Here is an 11,086-nt window from a genome sequence, read left to right on the forward strand (position 1 = left end):
CCCTTCCCCCACCCCGCCCGCAGCCCCCGCCGCCCCGCGGTCAGCCGGGCTGGCTCATGGTCCCCGAGGCGGCGGGCCGGGCGGAGGCTGCTGCGGCCGCTGGGCCCACGGGGATGCCCCGAGGGTGAGGCAGCCCCCCGCTTCCAGCCGCGTTCATGGCGGTGGCCAGGAAGATCAAAACTTTGCTGACGGTCAACATCGTGGTGTTCGTGGGCATCATCCTCTTCTCCGTGTACTGCCGCCTGCAGGACCGCTCGGAGGGGCTGGTGCAGATGGTGCGCAGCGCCGACCGCCGGGTGCGGAGCCGGCACGCCAAGGTGGGCGCGCTGGTGGACCGCGAAGCCATCCTGCAGCGCCTGGACCACCTGGAGGAGGTGGTCTACAACCAGCTGAATGGTGAGCCGAGGCAGCGTCCCGCTGGGAACAAAGGGGCTGGACGGGGGGGACTGGCACACGGCGCGGAGGATGCCGCCGTGTGTTCCAGCCACTGACACCCTCGCTGACCCCAGGGCCTAATGGCCAGCAGGGGCTGGGATCAAACTCCTTCCGTGTGACTTTGGGTGGAGACTGGGTAGGAGGCAGATAAGGAAGAGAAGGGGTCCCTTTAGCAGAGAGCGTTGGCTGGATGGCCACTCTTTCGTTCACTCCCCCAGTGGACCCTTGAGAACCAACCCCTCAACCACACATGCAATGTCTCCAACTTATTCCCTGAGAGAACTTGAAAGAACTTCTCAAGAGGGTCTAGGACTTGCTTTAAGAGCAGGCAGTGCCCGGGTCCAAGAGTGAGGGGGCACGTTCGGCTTTCCTAGAAGCTGTGGGAGAGGAGGTCTTCGCCTGGAGCCTCTCCTCTCCCTCCTGGAGGATGTGGAGCCTGGAGGAGGGCAGTGCTGCCCTCGGAGATTGCTGTTGTGGTGTCTTGAATGCTGGTGGGGAAAGATGCCTCCCTGGGACCCCTGGGCCTGTTCCACCTCCTATCCTGGGGAGGTGCAGGACTTCCTCCAGAAAGTGTTGCTGTGGGGCAAGCACGAGGCCAGGGGCTGGTGACTCCTGGACAGAGAGAGTCAGGGGTCCAGCAGGGGCTTGGCCAGTGTTCACTCCCTAGAGGGACGCTGGGCTGTGATGCATGGAAGCCCACAGCCCTCGGAGCTCCCGCAGCAAGCCCAGCTCCTGGGATGAGCTCCTTACTTCTTCCCCAGAGGTGTGAGCCCCTTGCAAGGGTCCACATCAGTGTGACTGAGGGTCAGGCGGGGTCAGGCTCGGAGGAACGGGTATTTTTCCACTTTGGTATGCAGCAGACGGAATAAAGTCCCTGCCACTTCCTGGGCTCTCTCGGTGCTGAGGTACAAGGAGGAAGGAGAAAAGTTCGTGTGTTTACCTCATTAGTGGGCTTTTTCCTTCTGTTCTGTGCTATTCTGGTTTCTGCACCGGCAGCCCCAGCAAAGCTCGTCGGAAGCGTGGGTAACAGGCTCTGGGCGGGGGTGCCTGGGAGCTGGACTGCACCAGTGGGGGTCTGCGTGCTTCCTGCCGGATGGGGGTCTTCTTGAGGCTTCCTGTGGGAGGAAGCAGCAGCCGGAGACCCAGGGGCTTGGGGACACAGTGGAGGAGGGCACTGTCCACATGCAGCCGACTGCCTGTCTGGGAGGGAGCAGAGCGTCCTCTGAGTCCTGGGCTCCCTCCCGCTCCCAACCCCAGCCCCTGGCTCCTGGTTCTCCTCCAGACGTGACTTCCCCTTTGGTGAGTGAGCTCTGTGGCTTTTCTGATCTCTCCTGTGCAGCCGAAGCCACGAGGGGAGAAAAGTTTGGCCCGACTGCCACTTGGCTGCTGTGGCGGGGTGACGGATCTCTGGAAGCCGTGCGGCCCGCTGACAGCACCTAGCTTTACTGAAGTGTATTTGCCAGGGTGTTATGGTCTGTTTTATGGGGAGAACCGGAGGATTATATAAAAACATTGGCAGCATACTGGGTTGTGTAACATCCTGACGCCCAGCTCAGCGCTGCGAGCGGCTCCCCGCCTCGCCCTTCAAGGTGAGAGGAAGCCAGCTCCGCGTGGCGCAGCCCGGGGCCTCGGACACATGGTCCTGACAGTAGCAGGATGTCGCCAAGGGTTTCGGAAGAGACCCTTGCCCACCCAGCCTCTCCCCTCTCTCTTTCCTTCACCCACCTCTCTCTCCAAGTGTGTCCCCGTCTCTCTGCCCCGTCCCTCTGTCTGTCTCTCTCTGACTCTCGCAGTATGTGCCTGTCTGTCTCTGTGTCTTGGTCTGTCTTTCTCTCTCCCTCCTCCTCTTGCCCGCTCCTCTCTAATGAGGGTGCTGCTCCCCACTTCTAGGCCATGTACCCAACACAATGTCCCCCCCAGGAGTCACTCGGTATCTGTTCTTGGAGACAGGGAGAGCCAGTCTCTCCTGCATCTGGGGTTGGTCCCTAAGGAGAGCCAGTGCAGGAATGAGTGGACATTTGCCCACAAGGGGCCCTTTGAAAGCAGGGCTTAGCCCCCCAGCCCCGCGCTGGCTCCCGTGTGATGGGTACTGCGGGCAGCCGCGCTTCCTGTGACCGCCTGTCCCACTTAGAAATGACCCCTGGGAGTCTCCACCGAGTGTGGGAAAGAGGGAAGGCATCCAAACCAAGTGAACGTCACTTCTGTTTCCTCAGCCTTGAGTGCTTCCTGGAAACGTCTCTCCTGGCTCACGGGAGCTGGGGGGAAGGCGAGGTGTCTGGAAGCAGGAGGCTCTCCCCATGCCCTTTCTTCTCTGCGATGTCTGAATGCCCTAACAAAGACCTGGCGACCGGGGTGTGCCCAGCCAGGGTCTGGGTGGAAATCATCCACCCCAGGACTGGGGAGAAAATCATCTTTCAGGAAATGTGATGCAGTCACATCCTGTGTGTACATGAGACGTTGGCTTCTAAATTCAGCGCTCAAGGCAAGAAAAAAAAATGTTTATAGCCAAAACTCATCCTTCTGGATATGTTCGTCGCACATGAAGTACAGCTTCCACGGTCGTGTGTGCATGGCTGGTGCGGGGCGTCTCGTGATTGCGGATTTGAGAGCCTCCAGCCCATGAGGGCATCGGGGAGGGCATGTCCTCATTTGGCTGCCTGGCCAGCAAGCCGTCTGTCCTTAGGAGTGCAGCCGTCCCGGGGGCGGGGCGGGCAGGGGAGAACCCACGCTCACTTCTCTTTCGCAGGTGAGCTGCCACCAAGCAAAGCGTGTGGCCCCGTGTCTCTGCCGTTGTGGTCATGGGCGTTACAGGGTGCGAGCGTCACTGGCTAACAGGCCTCCTGCCCAGCAGGACGCGGCCTCCTCCCTGTGGGGGAGAAGGTGCCCGTCACTTGGCCGCCTCCCCGTTTCGTGCCTCCTGACGCGTTCTTCTGACCTTTAGGGGGCGTGGGTCTGACCCGTGTGGACCCTGGAGGGTGAGCTGTCCGTCATGGGTGGCTGGCCTCTGTAGACGGAGGTACTTTCTACGATTCAGTTCACCCCCACTATCTCGACCCGGCCCTGCCCAAGCCTGTGCAGCTGGAGGGCAAGACCCAGGTCTGGTGTGCAGACAGACAAGCCTAGAGCCTGCGGGAGAGCGAGGCTTGCCCGAAGTCAGCGGTGGCCGCGCAGAGGGCAGCACTTACGTTAAAATGATCTGCGTCTCTACTTCGTCCCGCGGTCAAGTTAAAACAACAGAGGGTCCAGTGGGTCTCAGGCCTCCAGGGTGTGGGCAGCCCTCACCGCCAGCCACTCGTCCTCCTCTGGGAAAGAGATGATTCTGACTCTGCTTCCCCTCGAGTTTCCGAAAGCCGCGTGTGACTGACGCTGTCTTCACCCTATTTGTGCGCGACGCCTGCCTGGAACTCATCTGAGGGTTTGCCTGCTCGTGTGCACCTCTAACCCCGGGGTCCCTGGCCGGACCCTGCGTATTCTCGGTGCTCTGTAAATATTTGTCAAATGAGCAAGTGAGCAGATCTTTCTCTGAATAATTTGCTGCTGTGCTAGTGAATTTATTTAAAAAGCTGCAAATCAGCCCCACACCCACAAGCCGGCGGTGACCAGAATGAGGAAGACAAGACGTGGGCTCAGGTCCAGTCCAGCTGGGCCGTGCTGTTGCCCCGGGGCTCCGAGCCCAGTGCCATGCTCCGGTGAAAGGCCTGTGTAGGGAGATATTAGCAGAAACCCAGACTCTGTCCTTGCAGAGATCGGGAGATTGAGACAGACCGCAGAGGGGAATAAGTCTCATGGTGACAGTCAGTGTCACTCAACTCTGTGTCCTTCTTTGGCAAAAATCCTGTCCGGCGTGTGGCCCCTGCCTGGGCTGTGGCTCTGCCCTGGGAAGCCTGGTCTGTGGCGGACCATCTGAGCAGCCACCGGTCCCTGGAGGACAGGGGTGGCCAGGTGTTAAGGGGCGCGTGTCCGCGGCTGCAGGGTCCCCGATTTCTGACCAGGAGGCCAAAATCCTACCAACGCTCTGAGCATGCTGAGTTTTGATAATGAAACCCTCGCTGAGCTGCAGAGGCGAGGCAGAGACGGCGGACTGAGACGGCGGACTCTGACCCAGCGTTGGCCTTGCGCGTCGGGCCGCAGACGAGCCACGTGTAGGTGTCCCGTGTCTCCCGCTGTGCTGTGTGCCTCACCGACTGGCCACGCCACGGCTGGGAAGCGGAAGTAGGGAGCCTGTCCGGAGACCCTCCACGCTGCGGTGAACCGTGCGTCGCGGGCGGAGGTCTCGGCCCGCCACAGCCCTGACTGAGGAACAGAAGCTGCGTGAGGACCACAAGGGGGTCTCACGCCCCCGGCACATTCTGTTTGCATCCTCCAGTGATGAGTAAATCAGGCCCTGAGAGCCTACAGAGGACAGTCTTGGGGGTCTGAGGACACCCAAGGGTTCCTGGAGCCGCCAGGAGTGTGCGGGCAGGCACCCTCACCGCCACCGGCTGCCTGCCCGCACACTGTCCCCTGGGAGCCCGGCGTGCAGAAAAGGTGCTGGTTTCTGGAGGGAGGTTCCGGGCTTTTCTGTGCACAGAAGCAGGTCCTCATGGGAAATGCTCCAAGATAATCCCCAGGTTAGGGAGTGTGCATTCCGCCGGAAAGCTTTCCCGTTCGCTGCGTTTCAGTCCCACCGACGGCTTCCCGCTGGGTCCGGGGGCCTCTCGAGCTTGAGCTCCTGGTCCTCATCTTCCCGAGCCCTGGGAGCTGCACTGCTCTGCACACTGGCCGTGGCTGGCCGTGGCCGGAGAGACGGCACGGTGTGTCTGCGAGGCCTGGGGGGTCCTGGCCGGTCAGGCTTCACCGTGGTGGCGGCAGGAACTCGGCAGGCCCTTTGTCCCCAGGTCTGCGTCCCTCGTGCCCCTTGTGTCCCTCCTGTTCTGCCACTGTTGAGTTCCTACGGCGAGTGAGAAACTGGGGCATCTGCCCGGAGCCGGGCCTCCCGCCGCCGCCAGGGCAGGGCCGCCTGCCGTTTGGTGGGACCTGTCCTTTCTGTTCCCCTCCGGCTGCCCCGTGCATCGCCTGCCGGCCCCATCCAGCCAAGATGAGGCAGAGAGGCCCAGGCCACTTCCCGGGCTCAGGGCTCTTGTTTGGGAGCAGCAGGCGGCAAGATGCTCCAGCCCGTGATAAACACCTCTCCTGGCTCTCGGGGTAGGAGGCGGACCCCCCAGCCCTGGCTCTGTGTGCAGACGTGTGCCTGCAAATCCGCAGCCACACTTCTAGGAATGATTCATGCCGGCGGTGACCCCAGGCTCGGAGGAGCGGACTAAGTGATTGCATTTACAATTCAGCTCCGCAATCTGCATATTTCAAAGGCTCTACTTTCTGAAAGGACAGTTTATCCTTTGTTGCCTGAAGCACGACGAAAATAAGTTCTTAGATGTTTCCCTATCCGGTGTCCCGCAGAGGCATCCTCGGCTGGGATCCACGTCTTAGGACCACAGTTCTCTCCCCTGCCAAAGGGCCCAGTGGGCTCCCAGCGGCCCCGCCTCCCGGGCCCACCTGCCTGGTCCTCAGGGTCAGGTCCGTCCTGACTCGCTCCTGCCACCGTGGGTGTGGGCTCCCAGAGGCCTCAGCAGTCGGCGTGTTATTCCTCAGTGAATAAGCAAAGTGCTTTCCTTCCTTGAAACGCTGTCCCAGGGCCCGGCACTGTGCCAGGGAAACCGCGTGGTGTGCGGGGCGTCAGGCCAGCGGTGGGTCCTCACGGGGCTGCACCTGGGAGGTCCCGGTTAGAAGTGGGGCCCGGCTGCGGGGCCCGACTGGGTGAGGGGTGGGGGGGGCGCGCAGGGGTCGGCAGGGGACACGGGAGGGGGGCACGTGGTTGAAGCAGGACAGGGGGCGTGTGCTAGAAAGTGGGGAATGGGGGATGCTGAGCACGGAGGACACGGGGTGGGGGCTGCAGGGGTGGGACGTGGGACACAGGCGTGGGAGCGTGTGGCAGAAGGCGGAGACACGGGGGTGCCGAGCACAGGGGGCGAGTGTGTGGGTGAGGCCTTGGCCGTGCGGGTGGCTGACTGGCCTGGCCACGATGCCGGGGATGTCCAGAGGGGCTGTGGGCACGACCAGTTTGTGACCTGCCAGGTGTATCGGAGGAGGGGACGAGGGCAAGCAGGTCGAGGCCTCCCCAGACCGCCGTGATCTTCGACGCCTGCTGTGTCCTGCTGCTCCTGAGAAGACGGGGCATTCGCAGACGTGTTTCTGCGGGACGGCGGTCCAGGAGTTGGGGGCTGGAGAGTCGCCGAGCGGCACCGTCCTTCAGGCAGTGAGGGCCGCTTCCACGCTGTGGACGAAGGCAGGCCAGGTCCTCTGAAGCCCTGCGAGGGCCCTGGGGTGGCAGGGGGGACGCTGCCCAGCGGCCCCCACCCTGGCATTGGCCTGAGAGCGACGCACGAGTGGACAGCGTTGACCTGACCGGCTCCAGAGGGTGGGGCACCGGTCACACGCAGCAGGCCCCTGGGCGTTCGGTGGTCAGCGGACGGGGGTGCCACGTGTCCACAGCACCCAGCCCGGGCCCGGCACCTGGGCAGCATGAGCCGAAACCCAACTGTGTGTTGTGTAAACACAAATCATGTCTTTCACAGTGTTAAATACATCTTTAGAGTGTTCCTGGGAAGATCATAAGGTTTTTGCCCAAGATGTACAAAAGGGTCAGGCACATGCATGTCCCCAGGTCCCCTGAGGCGGTGGTGCCGGGGCCCCCAGGGTGGCTCGCCTCTGGCCCCAGCCTCGCAGAGGCCTTCACTGTGGCTTCTGCTGAGGTCCCCCGGGCAATCTCTGAGCTGATCCCTCCAGTGTGTTCCAGGCCGAACCAGAGGCAGCAACACTGCACGGCGACGTGCCACGTGGACCTCCCCCTCGTAGTTCCCGCGTCCGGTGAGGAGGCACGGGAGGCAGAAACACAGGCAGATTTCCTCTCCTCTTGCTGTGACCAGTGAGCACGGATGTGGTGGCTCAACACGGCATGTACGAATTTTCTCGATTCCGGCGGTCGCAATCCACCACGGTTCTCCCTGCACCAAAATCGGGGTGTCTCTGGGGCTGGCTCCTTGTAGAGGTGTGGGGGGAGGAGTCCCAGCGTCCAGGCCCCTGTGCCTCCCTGCCTCTCCCTCCTCGGACTCTCTTCCACGTTGAAGGCCCCGCGAGGGCCTCAGCACCACCGCCCAACCCCCATAAGCCAGGACCACCTCCCCAGCCCGGGGTCAGCTGACCAGCAGCCTATTCTCTTCACCACGTGGTTGAGCTGTCCTCGGGCTCTGGAGCTGGAGGCTGCCTCTGGGCCGACCACAGGAGGCGCACTATCCACCATCCAGAGAAACGCTAAGGAGCAAACTAAGGTGGGGAAGGACAGCGTCCCCAAGACACCGGCGTCTTCGCTCGGTGCCCGACGAGGCTTTGGAGACAGACCGGCTTGTAAACGAAAACTGAAGTGTAGGCAGAGCATGCGTGGGTGGTGGGAAATGCTCCAGGCCCAGCAGGTGTCAAGGTCCTGGGGCAGCGTGGGCTCAGTGCATTGGCAAGAGGGCTAGAAAGCTGGTTGGGGGAGTCTGTGCTGGAGACCCATCAGGGAGCTGTGGCTGTCGCTCAGGCTGCCATCCCGGACCAGGCTGCGTGCACGACAGAAGTTCCTTGTCTCATGGCTCTGGAGGCTGGTAGTCCAGGGTCAAGGTGCTGGCAGGACCGGTTTTCGGAGGGAACACTCTTTCTGGCTTGCAGATGGCCTTTCCTCTGTGTGCACACGGTCCTGGTCTCTCCCTCTGTGAGGTCAGTCCTCGCACAGTCCTGCCGCCCTCTCGCAGGGTGCAGGTGACCCGGCGGTCTGTTGCGTGGAAGGGGCGGGCAGGGAGAAGTTAGACCCCGCAAACGTGCTGCTCTATGGGGAGGAGGAGCAGGCAGATGGTTCTCCGCCCGTGTCGTCTCCCAGCTCGGGCTGCCATGTGCATGGAGCAGGGTGCCCAATGGCACCCTGGCCTCCACCCGTGATGTCAAGGACACCCCCTCCCCACAGTGTCCAGTGTCCCTGGGGGACTCCCGCTCGCCTTGAACAGGGGCGACGCAGGTCAGCCTGAAGTGAGGGGTGGGTGGCATTTCTCAGACAGCGGGGGCACGAGGGTGCAGGGAAGGAGCATGTCCCGAGCGTGTGATGGTGGCGAGACCCCAGCTCTCGGGGCCGGTTCTGGGGCAGGAGACAGGGTGGGAAGTCTGGGGTTCTCTTCCGATTCTGCTGTTTTCTCAGGGAGGCATAAGCCAGGTCATCGGCCGGGGGTGGAGGTCCACACACCCCCCCTCCTCCTTCTTTCTAAGGTCGGGCCGCAGCCGTAAACGCATGTTTGAAAAGCACGTGTGTGTTAGGTTGTGTTCAGTCTGCGCGATTCCTCTCAGAGCAGCGGCGCGACAAGTGCGTGTCAGGTGACGGACGGGGACCCTGGGAGGCTGGGGGATGGCCCGGTCTGCAAGATGGAGATGGTGGTAGGGGTGAGGGGAGGGGGACTGGGGGGGGCAGGAAGACTGGGAGAAGGCCCAGAGGGAGCAGGGAGCGGGGGCCGCTCGGCCGCCCTGCCCCCCCCATCTGGGGAGGAGTGTGTCTCCGGCCTCCACCCCCATCCAGGCGGTTCCATCCAGGTGTCTGCTGGGGGCACAGGTGGGAGGCTGGGGAGCGATGCAGCAGGCTCCTGGGCCAGGGTGGGGCTCCCGGGGAACCTTCTCAGGGGAAGGTTGCCCCCCTCCCCACACCTGGCCCCTCCCAGCCCCCACGTGGCTGAGGGAGACCCCAGGATCGGGTCTGGTTGGACTCTGTCCGGCACACCTGGTGTTTACAGCAGCCGCAGAGCGCCTAGGGCCCCGACCGCGCCGCCCCCAAAGCCACCTGGGGGAAGGTGAGCTCCCCATCACCCGGGCCCGGGCAGGTCAGGTGCTGGCCGAGGTGGGATTTGAGTCGGACATGTCTGGCTCTAGGAGCCCTGCCCTGTGCACCCCACAGGAGACGGGAGCAGACGTGAGCTTAGATCAGCGCCGTGTATTACAGCTCCTGCCTCTTGCAGCAGGAAAAGGGACTATTTTTATTTTTAACAGAATGGTTCGGTCAGATGGGCTCTGCATGCAGCCCGGGTCTGAAACCAGCAAGCCTTGACTTTATTTCAGAGAAACGGCCTGGCTTATGCAGGGACTATTTTCACACCATTTCAAGCAGATTGTGGAAAATGCCTGTTAATATTCTGCGTGCTTGAGCACTCAGCGGTGGACACAGAAGCAAACACGCTTATCTTAATTGGTAGGAGGAGGCTGTTGTGGTTAGAACGCGGGCTGCAGCCACCCCGCCCCTCCCCGCCTGGGTCAGGTTGCTTCCTTGCTTCCAGCTCCTTCCCCCACAAGGGGGTCAGAGTCATGTCTGCAGAAGAGAGCGAGGGGTAAGCCCTTGGAGGGCCGCCCAGCTTGTGGGCTCCACTCAGAACGATGAGAGGCTGCCGTGGCCACGGCTCGGCCTGCTCATCTCCAGGGCACCCATCTTCCCAGCCAACCCCAGTGACCAACCTGGGAGTTCCTCTCCTGCTGCAGCCCACGGTGCATGGTGCCTGGGCTTCCCCGGCTAGCTGTGGGGGGCCTCGGGGAGGGGCTTCATCCAGTTCACACTTCTTTCACAGAAAGCTGGCTCAGATACGGGGCCTTCTGAGAGTTTACAGTCAGGTGGAAGGTAGTGAGTTACCAGTAGTGCAGAAATTCGGTGCACAGGAGGGAGAATGGGGGACATTGATGGGGTGGTCCGGGGGCTTTATGGAAGGGTAGGTGTTTGAGCTGTACAAGGAGGAGGATCTGGGTCCAAAACCCAACTGGGTGGCCTTGAGCAGGTCACTTCCTCCCTCTGCCTTGGTTTCCATGTCAGTGAAAAGGGGAAGAATGATTATCCTCTTGCATTTAGATCTTAAGGAGATTAGATGAGAGAATGCATATGAATGGGTCCCCTGGGTGGCTCGGGTTGGCAAAGCATCTGCCTTCAGCTCAGGTCATGATCTTGGGGTCCTAGGATTGAGACTTGCCTGCTCAGCAGGGAGTCTGCACCGCCCTCTCCTTCACCCCTCCCCCTGCTTGTGCGTTCTCTCACCCTCAAATAAATAATTTTTTAAAAAGATAATGCATACAAAGTGTTTAGCAAAGTGCCTGACACATGGTTGGTCTTCAGAAATGTGAGCAAAGACAAAGAAAGAAAAATAGCTGAAATTGGGTGGTATTTGGACAGGTGGATAGCATGATGCCAGACACATAACCGGTTCTTAATAAATATTTGTTCACTGGATGGGTGAAAAGATGTTTGAGTGGTGGATGAGTGGATGTGTGGGTGGATGGATGGATGATGGTTGGATGGATAAGTAGGTAGATGGGTAGTTGGATGGATGGACGTGTGGGTGGATGGGTGAGTGGATGAATGGATAAGTGGGTGGATGGATGGAAGGTAGATGGATGGGTAGATGGATGGACGGACGGATGGGTGGGGTGGATGGGTGGGTTCGTGGATGATGATTGGATGGGTAGGTAGATGGATAGATGAATGGATGGGTAGATGGATGAATGGATGGACAGACGGACGGACGGATGGTTGGATGGATGGATGGATGAGTGGGTGGAC

The 11,086-nt window shown here is 61.2% G+C and overlaps 1 protein-coding gene across 2 annotated transcripts in view; it reads left to right on the forward strand.

The window, feature by feature from the left end:
• The window catches only part of GALNT9 (polypeptide N-acetylgalactosaminyltransferase 9), a 64,579-nt gene continuing 53,493 nt past the window's right edge, over positions 1–11,086 (forward strand). For both annotated transcript variants that reach the window (XM_059408144.1, XM_059408143.1), the window contains exon 1: positions 1–396. The gene's annotated coding sequence lies outside the window, so the exon portion shown is untranslated. The remainder of the gene's footprint in view (positions 397–11,086) is intronic.

The sequence above is a fragment of the Mustela nigripes genome, chromosome 8, assembly GCF_022355385.1.
Source record: "Mustela nigripes isolate SB6536 chromosome 8, MUSNIG.SB6536, whole genome shotgun sequence".
Classification (NCBI taxonomy): domain Eukaryota; kingdom Metazoa; phylum Chordata; class Mammalia; order Carnivora; family Mustelidae; genus Mustela; species Mustela nigripes.